The sequence below is a fragment of the Bombus pascuorum genome, chromosome 6, assembly GCF_905332965.1.
Source record: "Bombus pascuorum chromosome 6, iyBomPasc1.1, whole genome shotgun sequence".
NCBI lineage: Eukaryota > Metazoa > Arthropoda > Insecta > Hymenoptera > Apidae > Bombus > Bombus pascuorum.
The window spans coordinates 10,540,547-10,552,733 of record NC_083493.1 but is presented as its reverse complement, the minus strand read 5'-3'; the positions used below and the strand labels follow the sequence as shown (position 1 = coordinate 10,552,733).

Below are 12,187 nucleotides of genomic sequence, written 5' to 3'. Positions count from 1 at the left end.
GAATTTGTTTTCGAATTAATTCATAAGATATCTTAATAGATTAAAATCTTCGTGCTATGATCATTGTAGTGTAGCTACTCACAATAATAATTTTTGGATTTAGATCCATAAATTCTTGATATTTATTTTTGTATTTTTAATCACGTTCGTTATTATTTTAAAATCGGAAATAATAGTCCTGGGTTAATCCGTTCGTCTAACCGACTCCTTCCAATTACTGCAATCGTATGTTTACAGTTTTAGAATTGTAACATCGTTAAAAATTAATTTCAGAACTGCAAATACATTTTTTTTCATTTCTAAACATTTCCTTACTTCTCGTGTAATACATCGAAAAATTATGGGCAAGTGTTTTTGTGGCTATCGAATAAACCAGGAAAGAAAGAATTGCAAATTTGAAATTTTTGTCCTACAATTACATATATCGTTTAAATGGTAAATAGGTCGAAGCAAGAAAACTTCCACGAGCTCGATTCTCCGATATATACTTACCGATATAACTGAGAAAAAAGGTCACCATGTTTACACAGAAATGCCTTCATTCAATCCTCTACTCATCATTGATAAAACATACCTTGGTAATAAGCTGTCCTTTCAGAAATTTAAATTCCTGCTCGACCGGTCTACACAAAGAAGAATTAATATTCGCGGCGTCTTTTTTCCCGACGGATCTTGCTTTTTTCCCACGTCGAAATTATTTCCGGAATCGCGCGTTGAATTTCTTTATGAAGCACCTCTCTGGTCATTTTCGCTCGGCCGAATTCGCCTGACACGCTGTTGCATTTCAAGCGCAACGTGCGTCTATTCACGTTATTTCGTCGCGAGATACTGCCACGATCCCTGACTTTGATATTCGCCGAGCTGAAACGAGGAAACGGAACGAATTTGTGTTGGGAAACACGAATAGAACACTGACACCTTTGGATATGCAAAACGGCTTGCAACCATCATCGGTGGAAATCCGCGGGTAAGCGGCTTTTATTTGGTAATGAAGCGCGATTCGCCGCGCTTCAGCGAGATCATCCTCTCTCTTCTGCTATCCTTGTTTCCTAATCGATGCAAATACGCTCTGCCTCGCGTCGCTTGTTGCACTTATAGAGTGCCATTCTACTGCGATCGCCTCGAGTGATTCCGATTAGACCGTCAAGTAGAGTTGGAACGGTTTGTTCAGACGCCGGTGGGTTGGGCCAACGTGATGGAGAGGCTCGAGATTTTAATATCGTCGGATGGTTTTTGAATGGGGTGATATATTGTTGACTCGAGCCCGTTATGGCTGATAAGAAGACGAATCGAATCATCTGTCATGTCGGACGTTTATCAAGCTCCAGATAGTTTAAGCTCTGCAGCGGCTTTCGCTTTGTGTGTTTAGAGAAAACGAATTGAAAAATTATTCTCCGCCTCTTCTTTCGTATATATTTCTTTTCCTTTTTTCGTTTTGCAGATTTCTCTTGAACGCATTAACACGCTAATTACCTGGCAAATTTTGTATATTTTCTCAAAAAGGAATATCACTTGTTTCAATACAATACCTCGTTAGTAAAGAAATAAAGTCGTTTATGCGTTTTATACTACATCTAATAGTTTATATCGCCAATGTAATATCAACAAAATTCAAATCTAATGAACACGAGTATTCCTCCAATTTTCATATTTCACGGCAATCAACATGTTAAACACGTATAAAATTCTTTTTAACATTACAGATCACTTAACGTTACAGAATCAAATCAAATGCTTCTCGACGCCCGATTCCAACATTCTGATTCCATGTCTGACCGCTTACGTCTCGATCTACTGATTACCGCTGACGAAAGAAATTCACGCTATCGTCGTCTTTTCCAATGATCTTACCACGCACTCTATTGCATGCTCCCAATCACCAATTCCCTCACCAATATTCAACCAGCTATATCTCTCAAAATGGACTTGCTAGATACCAAAACTTTGTCTGAACATTTCTCTGTAACGTGGTATAACACACACTCCTAATAAAATCAATTCCTGTCACGTCGTTGGAAATTAGTTTCAGGCGAGTTTCGCCGCTGGTACAACAGGCCTCTGGTGCAATCTATACAACCGGTTACCAACACAGATAAGATTCGCTCCTAACGCCACGCGAACAGAGGCGCGAAACAAAGGGGGAAGGGCAGCAAGCTGGTTAATATAATTCGCCGTAATTACCGGAATCGTTGTATCGCGCCCGGTATCGCGGAAATCGTCGTTTGCACTTGCCACTTCTTTACGTGGGCCGGTTAATTCCCGGTTTATAATTAACCGAACCCCTTGGTGGTGGCCTCCGAAAGCCAGGGGATGAGAGGCGCTCGTTACGAGCTGCGAGCCTGATAACAAGCTCGTCGAAACGAGCTCGCGATCGTTAGAAAAAACACTCATGCCCGCCGCTGCTTGTTCCCGTTGTTTCATTATCGTTATTGCCGAAATCCTGCCGCGCGAAACGCGATATTTAATGGCGTTGAGTAATATCGCGGAGGACGGTGTAACCTTTCGGCTGACCACCGCTACGGATTTATGGTGGCCGCGTGCGAGCGTTGCGAACCATAGTTCGACAGAGACCGCGTAATTAACGCTCTCCATCGCCGAATTTATACGATCCACCAATGAGTCAACTCGATTTTTCGTGAAACGCCCGGGTATCGCTGGATGTTACGAAGTGACGATTAGATTGAATTGAGAATTCTATAAAATTCCTGAAGTGTCTAGATTTGTCAATTTTTAACTCTTTGTGATCTAGCGATATTGACCTGAAGTAGACACTGTATTCCATTCTACTTCTTCAATTAAAAGTTTAATCTAGTAACCAAAATATAGTTTTCAAATTTAACGTATCGAAGATAAATAAGTCGTGATAAGATGTTGAATATAACTCAGACTGCAGAGGGTTATAAATGTAAAACCTGTCTTTAATTATGTCTCATTCTCTGATCAAATAACTTCGCTATAGAATCAGAGAAAACAGTCCCGTTCAAATACTCGTTAAATATAGTGCTAGAATTATTAATATTCAAACATGTAACTTTTCTCTCACAATCTCTGTTCGTTCTCTGATTATCTCGAATTTCACTTCCGCGTTTAATCGAACTCTCCTCACTCTTTACGCCAATATCTGTCCATCAAATTCTCGAAGCATCAGGCTTATTAAAAAAGAATATCCACGTTTGGTAGCGTGAACGGATGATTTTTCTTCCCACAATAACGGCGATCACGAATGTCCGATTTATTTACGACTCGTGAACAGGAAAGCGACACACATTACTCACGCCGCGTCAAGGTGAATCGTTCGGGGAACAGCATCACCAGCGGCAAAGAACACGCTTCGGGAAACAAGGGGACGTATACGTGAGACTGTAGTGGTAGAAGAGATGTCGACGATGCAACAGGGTGAAGGCGAGAAAAGGAAAGAGAAATGGAATAGGAGAAGCGTAGACGAAATCGGTGCAAGTAGAGATAGCGGACTCTCAGGATAGCCTTGCGCGAGAACGAACGAACGAACGAAGGTGGGAAAGAAGAAGTAGCGGAGGCTTACATTTCCCACGGGGTATCCTTGCTTGCTCACAGACTCCTTACTTACGGATTGATACTCAATTTCCAGCGAGTTTAGCCCCTATCGAGGGATCGTTGCGCCTGATCGCGGTGGCTCCTTTCGATTTCAAATAAATTCGATAATGGCGGATATATAGGCGGTGAAGAGTAGAGGAGTCTGAGATGGTGTAGCGTACTCGAACAGGGATATAGAAAGGGATTTCTCCATCGTCTTTACCTTAATCGACAAGGTTCAGGTAGGAGAGAAGAACGAGCTGCTTGGCCTCGTCTGGCTTGTCGATGGATTCGACCCCGTGATGGACGATTTACGAAGGACGTAAGGCATTTTTCGAGCTTTCGATTTTAACCACCGCCACCAATCGTTCATCCGCGATATTGAACGTTTGATTATCAGCTCGGCGCGTATGAAATTTTTTCTGAGGTTTGAATTTGCCAGGTCTATAATTTCAATTTTGTCCTATCATGCGCATTGACGAAGCAGATATTTCATATAAATTGGTTATATTAAATTTTGAGGAAATTTATCATGAGAATATTTAAATTTCATCATTGCCTGCTGCGAATAAATAAAATATTCGGTCGATTCTTTTGTATCTGTTCAAATTCGGGAAGAGTGCAAGTTAGTAGAAATATAGAAACATTCGGAGAGAATTCAAGACACTCTGTAATCGAAGCAATTTTTTATTAATACATTATTTTCGAATCATTGTTATAAACATTCTAAACGTTGTTAAGATGGTTTGAAGTTTAGAAAATCGTATCGTATGAATCGTAGTAACTTGCGTAATATAATAAACGATTCTTAACAGATAGAAAACCAACGAATGACTATAATTCCTGCTTTCAAAATTAATCTACAGATTCTAAATAGAAACGAACAATAAATTTCTAATTCAAAGGCACAATGAAACACTCAACTCCCCGGGAAGAACAACGCGGAACGATAAAATGCAAACGGTGTCATCCTTGAAGCGTGAAATGGAACGAGTCCGTGTTCACGAAAGCGAGTCCGTTTATAAAAATCGCATCGTTATCAGCGACAGTGGGAATCGTGGATCGTGCTGGATCTGAAATTTCCCGAGACGCGCGAAGTTCATATCCATAGCAAAAATACTTTAGCCTTGTGTGTTAGCCGACGTATACGAGCGAAGACGCGATACACTCGCGAGTCAGGAAATATTTTATACCCTGTCCTTTCACCCCTTTTTCTACCAGTCTTATCCACCATTCTTTTCCGCTTTTTCATATTTGATGAGCGAGTGCGGAACTCCTGGTTTTGCGAAAAACCTTTTTACCCAAGCATCACGAAACCATCTGGCTTTGCTCGATGCTGTTCGCGGGCAACGTCTTCGGGAAATTAAGTCGTTCTTCTCGATTAAGAAGTTGGATAACCGACGAGCGAACTATTTCTGGTGTATTTTATCGGAGATTCCAAGAATAAATTATACTTTTTAGAGATGATTTCGTTTCATACATACACATACACATGAACAATGCGGAGAAATTATCAGAATGCTATTTTTAAAGAAATGTCGTTCGCTCCCGTAAGTTTTGAATAATATTGATTACAAAATTATTCAAATTGAAACGTTTAAATGATAAATAATGTAAATGTCAGAAATGAAAATTTTTAATCGATACAATGAATGTATTTTTGTTAATCCTAACGCTCATGTCTTTTATCGCTTAAATGCTATCGAATTTCAATATTTATTTTCGCAGACTCATAGCAGGAATAAATGGAATTATTTGGATTACCTACTACTAATTTTTTTTTGTATATAATTTCAAAGCAGTTGCCACAAAACTTACTGAATACCCAAATTAATTATCTCCGGAGTTACTAGTTTGTCCATGAATAATTATCGGCTTAAGGGGTTGAAGTTAGCAAGTGTCCAGTGATTTATAGAGAAAATTATATATACAACAGCAAGCTGGTATTCCTGTCAATATTACTAAAAATAGAACTATCCTCTATGAAAATTTAATTATCAAATATCCAATATCTCATCCACCATAAATATTCAAAAAACACGTCGAGCAGGGAGGATAATTGTTGATTGATTGAATCGCAAATCAATTACCCGGCTCGACAGTTAGATATTTCAAGGAATGGTATCGAGCCAGGCAGCAGCTACGAATATTTTCTTCGATCCCGCATATTCTTCTTCTTTGGCTTTCCGGTAATCTAATAATTCGATGGTTCAACTTTATCGAGACTATCCTCGCTTTTGTATTCGACCCATCCGAACTTAACCCACTCCCTTCTACGTCCCACTGGCTCCGTTCACCCCAATTCAGTCGTAAAATTTCGTTCGCTTACATCGCGGATGTTCGCGTCGCTCGAGAAACAGAATTTAGTGCGCGAACTCCGTCGTAAAGTTGGCTCGGTAAGAAGGAAATTCATAACTAGCAACGCTTCCAATATCTCCGGTCGGATCGAAAGGTCTTACGAGATCTTCGATTACGAACAATATATAATATCACCTCGAAACGTTATGTTGGCTGGCATCGTATACAGATACTATATTGCCACTAACGGCTTTACGTATACAGGACGGTAGCGAAGCAAACGCTCCCATGCCTCTTCCGTAATATCGCCTACGAAATCGACCTCTATAACTCTCGTATATCCATATGGAGTTCACCTGTATACGGCTCCCTCTTATATTGCATCAGGGACACTACAGTCCCGTTACATTCAAGGGTCAAGGTGAATCCTGTGTCGCGATATACCGCGATATCCGCTCTCGAGCTCTTTCTTCCGTTGCTTCGTTATGTAGTAAGTTGGTTATTCGAAGCTTCGTAAATATGGCTCTTATCGTAGCTGTATATTAATTTCTTAATATTGTAACTGAGGCAGATTTTCATATGTTTCTGTAGAAAAACGCAGATGAAATTTATATATCGTATAAGCTGATTATTAGGGCACTTTTCATGTAACGTAAAGGAAAATCAGAAAAAGTGGAGGAAAAGGAAATATTTCTGTTTATTGCAATAACTTGTAATTTACAAACAGCGTAGCCCGCCGAAATTAACAGATTGTGCGGAACGCGATTCTCGATTACTTTCGCGGCTACAAAGCTAAAATAGCGGTATAGGTTTTCGATTTTATGCTTTTTGAACTCGAACTTCTTTTTTCAACAAAATAATAAAAAGCAGATACAAATAGTTATAAAGACCGTTAACCGATAGTCATTTGCACTTTAAAATTCGTAAAATATTATATGCAAGAGAGTTTAAAATAGCAAATGGAAATATGTAAAATACGAAAATTTAGAATTTTTCATAAAATGTTGTAAACCCATAAAATGATTTCATTACATAATCAGCAACTCGTAACACAGTCCTTTTTCCCATATTTTTCCATCCAGTATCCAATTATACGCCGCGTAACCAAGCGACGAATCGATAAATGGGGGAGAGAAGGAGGTTAATAGCAAGGGTGCCGATAAAAATTCGAAAACAGTTTCCGCGGGCTAAATAAATGATGAAAATTTGTACGCGTTGGCTCGGAGAAATATGACCGTTACACGCTGGCCCGCCGGACAAAATTCTATCCGGTACGTGCAATAAAGTCGGATCCACTTTTACACGACCTCATATCTATTGATTTAATCAACGAAATAATAGCCATTGTATTCACCGGGAAATCGGTTGATGGTTTATAAAAATATAAGCGGTTAACGTCCAAACAGAAGTCATCTTGATGAGACTTTAACTTGTCGAGAGATCGGTATTCAAAATTCTCAAAAATTCATGAAATGAATTCTCACGGATGGAATTCGTTATTGAAAATTTATCAACGAACGAATCATAGAAAGCGCAAATTCTCGTTTCTCTTCAACTGTCGTGTACAAATTTCAAATATTCAAATTCGCGCGAATTTTGCACATGAAAGCGAAGCATAGAATGTTAACAACGAGGACCATCGACATAGAAAATTTCGCGAAACGGATACTTCTAAAATTTTACATTGTACCGATCGTTGGCTCACGGTGGATGAATCTTGCATAAACTATGGCCAACTTGTCGAGCAACGAAACGTAACGACGAAGGACAACGGACGAAGCGGTCGATATTGATTCATTGGAAAAGTTGCCCTGCCGGCCAATAAATGCGTGAGAAATGGCCGGGTCACCCTGTATATACATTGCATATAAGCGGGTGCGTTAGTATTAAAGGATATCTATTACAGCGGCCAAGCTAGCAAGTGCAAGTACAGTATACCGGGCACGGCGCCATGAATTTTGAACGTACACCGGTACCATAGTTGTTGGCCAGTGAAACTGGATCGAACAACGGGCGGACGAGTTTATCGTTCCCAGGGATTTCAACTGCGGAGAAACGTACGATTTTTTCTTCCATTTTACGACGATCACCTTTCGTACCACCAACGTTTTCACTCCTGGTTTTCGATGATCCTCACAATATTTCGTGTGAATTTCCATGTTGGAGCGCGTTCTCTTCTTTTGGTTGGAAATACATATTATAAAAAAAAAAAAAAAAAAAAAAAACGGAGAAGCGGATAGAAAAATATTATTGAGGATGAGAAATGTAGTTTCCATATTAAACTTGAAAATATTGTTCAGATTAATCAAGTTATTTGTATTCAAACCATTTGAGTTCAAGTAATACGACTTCAAACGGGTACATAATGAGAAGAAAAAGGTTGCGTATCTATGAAATGTTAACGTTGATCTTCGTTATAATCATAAAAATATTACGTACACGAAACATGACTAAACAGAAAATTTACAAAGAGTTGATTTAGTCCAAGCAACCAATATATTTCTCTAACACTGGAAAGAATACTACATTACCCAGTAACTGTGTTTTTTTTCTTTTTTTTTTTTTTTTACGTCGAAGTATAGTTGGAAGAACTTCGCTTTTAACTCATTTGAAACTCAGCAAGTCAGGTACAACAACAAATTCACATTAGTAAAGTGTTTCAAATTACTGAATGTCAAGCGACTTCACTAAAGGAAATAGACATAATAAGTTTACGCTCGTGAAATATTTTGGAAAATATCATGGCAAAACAATATCTGTATTTAAATGGAATGTCTCGATTAAGTAGTACAGTTATTCGATAAAAAGGCGAATGCATTTTTAAATTAAAAGAGGAGATGGTACCAAATTTCGAACTCGATGTTGGTAAGAAAGATTTTTCGTGAAATCCGAAAGCTTTTACGGAGTACAAAAAACAATTTGTGCTGTTGTTATCGAGCGCAGAGTCTAGGATATATACACTGAAAAATGAAAAGGATATTCGTCGGTCTTCTTCTATTCCTATTAGTATCGTTGTGACTGCGTACATTAAAAATATCACCACAGTGCGTCGTGAAACGCATCGCAAAGGAATTTATCAGCTTGGTCCGAAATAAAGTGATTACCGCTGCAGAGGTGTACTTACGCGTGATCAAAGGCAACGGGACGAGCGAAAAGTTGGGTTATTAAAAACTATAAACAACACGGTTTCCTGAGACAAAGTTTCAAAACCATGGCCTGGCTGATGCGTGGTGTTCATTCACCAGTCTTTTCGCGCTTTTCCGCGTATTCGTGTCGCCTCGTTTACCACTCGTTCAAAGCCTACCATACTCGCCTCTCCTTCTATTTCTCCTATGCTCTCTCCTTTTTTTTTTTTATTCTCGTTATTTTCTCCCTTCCTTTTTTTTCACGTTGCCTCGTTTTTAATCCTCGTGACTACGCGCAAAACAAAACAAAAAGAAAATACAGAAATAAAAGAGCTATTGAGGTGGGAAGATGAAGAAGGATAGAAGAAAGCAGAACGTCGTACGATACGTAGATAGAAAAACAGAGAGAGCAAGAGGGAGAAGAGTAACCGGGTCGCCGAAAGGTATCTCGCTGTGTCTTTCGCTGCATTGGATAGAGTAGTTCCCCTTCGAGGCAGAGATTAATTAGAGAACGAAGAATACAATAAATGATTATATCGAGGAAGAAGAAAGTGGCAAGGCCAGTGACGGAAACCGAAGAGGCCGAGACGAAGGGGAAAACGAGACACCTGGAAAAGGCTCGGAGTATTATAAAGGAGGATGCCAGGACCGAACGAGACTGTACCGACGTTAATGATGCCCTTGGGGCGTCCCGTCTCCTAGCATCTTCTTTGTAAATTATATAAAGAATTGTTCCTATTAATGCAAAAGATGTGTACGAGATATATATATAATTATATTATACATGTATGCACTAGATATTTAATTATTAACTATACGTACATAGATGTATAGCTATAAATAGAAAGGAAAAACGATGAGCGATGATATGCACGGTATCAGTTACCACTCTCCTCGTTATCTTAAGAAAATGATCTGCGCGAGGACCGCTCATTATAGAGCATCACCATTTCTTCGAGGTATCTTTCATCAGGCTATTGTTCGACCCGCGCACACACATTCACGGGCTGCTACATATACCATGCACAAAAGGGATCGAAGCATTAGATAGAACGAGTGTCAATGCTCGTTGAGTTTCACCCGGTAAATACCACGATTGAATTATCAGCGGATTAACATTTCATTCGCTGCCGGCGGTAATGATAATTACACCCATTTCGATCCGTTACATTCGGCAGCGAATCGATTCGAACATTAACCGCGACATGACCCGTTGGAAGTCGCCCGTCATTATTCTTTGATTTACGGACCGATGGTCTTTTTTCTCTTGATACTTTTAAAGCCGTCTTCTTATCGATTATCTTATTTGCAAAGCTTTCCGCTTAACGAGCGATATAATGGTGCATAATCATCGGAGAATGAATAGGATATAACATAATTAAAGGTAACTTGTGATGGATTTATATTACAAAGAAGGATTGTTAAATTATTATAAGCAGAGGAGTGAGTTGCAAGGAGAACAGCATGCTCTAGTTTTCCATATGACCCAGTGAACGAGTAAGAGGAACATTAAGTGTACCGTGAGAGAGATTTGCACATAATTGATACAAGTCATCCATCTTCTCCAAATATCCATAGAATATGAGACAAATTGGCAGTTGACTGGAATATCTATCCAGTGCAGTATTAAAATAAATAAAAGAGCATAAATACAATAAATATCAATATAAATATCACCTGTTCCCTCTGATCAAACTTTGTCTTCGTTTGCTGTCCACCTTTCAATAATCGTTTGATAACTACACTAATACACTAATACATTCTACAAACCCAGTATCGAGAAAGACTATCTTTAGTTTGTAGCATACGCACTGCTTCTTTCAACGACTTTTCAAAAAACTTTTCGACACACTTTTCGACAATTAGTTTCTTTAAATTTCTAAGAAATCCTAAAAAGATTCTTTAATAGCCAGAATAGATAAATAGAGTGATTATAATATATCCGCTAAATTAAATTAAACATTACTATTAAGACTCAACTTAAATTAAGCCATCTTGAATAGTTGCCTTAATTTCTTTTAATATCCGATTAATGTCTTATTATCCCTTTAATATTGATGTTTTAAACATCCTTTTAAGAACAGAACGTAGCATTTCGCTTAATCGATCCATAAATTTCTCCATGTTCTTACATAGCCTTGTATCTCATTCCACCATATCCATCGAAAAGCAATTGTTCGGACTAAATCTACAATTCTTCAAATTCCTCCTCCCCTGTCGTTACTTGAATCACCCATGCTTAACGCTGTTTCATGCCTCTCCATCCAGAAAGCTTCACCGCCATCCCTTCGTTCTTCTCCTTCTCATCGCACAGCAACTAGAAACGAAACGAAAACGAAATGAAACGAACTAATCCCGGTCGGCGATGTATCAACGCTGGCAGCGAACTGTATTGCCGCGTTTCAACTACGAAATCATACCGGACGTTGGTAAATCCTAGCTGGATAGCGAGACCATCCGCCATCAGTACACTCCGCGATTTAATCCTTGCGCCGTGCACAACGTAAAATAACATGAAATTGCAATGTCGCCACGACGATGTAACTGTAGGGGTGGGGGTGTGGTCTGGATGGTCCTCGACGTTGAGGGGCGAGCGGTTCGCCACGTAGAGGGTGCTGACAGGACTACCAGTCGGATTACTCGCGGCAAAAGTTAGACGACTCCTGTCCAGCTCGGGATAATTACGTGAGGTGCATTAACGTGGTGTACGTACCACCTGCATATGTATAATTACGTGTGGTTTAAGCGCGCGTGCGGACACGTGTACAAGGTGTTTCAGGAACATAGAACCGAACTTCATGATTACGCAATACTCATCTAAAGTTCTTCCATATTGCTTAAACAATAACTCTGTGAGGAAAAATGTCGAAGCGCTTGTTGAAACTAACGAAGAGGAAAGTATTTGATCGCTTATCGTAGGAAACCTTCTTGTCCGTATTGTGTGTGTTATCTAAAGCATTTTGGAATTCCGCTAGCATTATAATGAGAGACGATTGTCATGACTCTATTGGTAAAGCCTGAAACCAGTGTGGAAATTTATATAGAAATTACAAGGTATTTATAGCAAATATATTTTTTAGTAAAAAATTTAATAAGAAGTTTAACAAAAAATTAGACTGCAGCATAAATACCTATCTTCAGAGTTATTCAAGAATTTCCATATCTTTTTGTACAAAAATTCCAGACGATTTCCGTATTTTTCTGTACTAAAT

The 12,187-nt window shown here is 39.0% G+C and overlaps 1 protein-coding gene across 5 annotated transcripts in view; it reads left to right on the top strand.

The window, feature by feature from the left end:
- Positions 1–12,187, top strand: part of LOC132907822 (zeta-sarcoglycan) — a 187,319-nt gene that overhangs the window by 161,858 nt on the left and 13,274 nt on the right. The window lies entirely within an intron of this gene.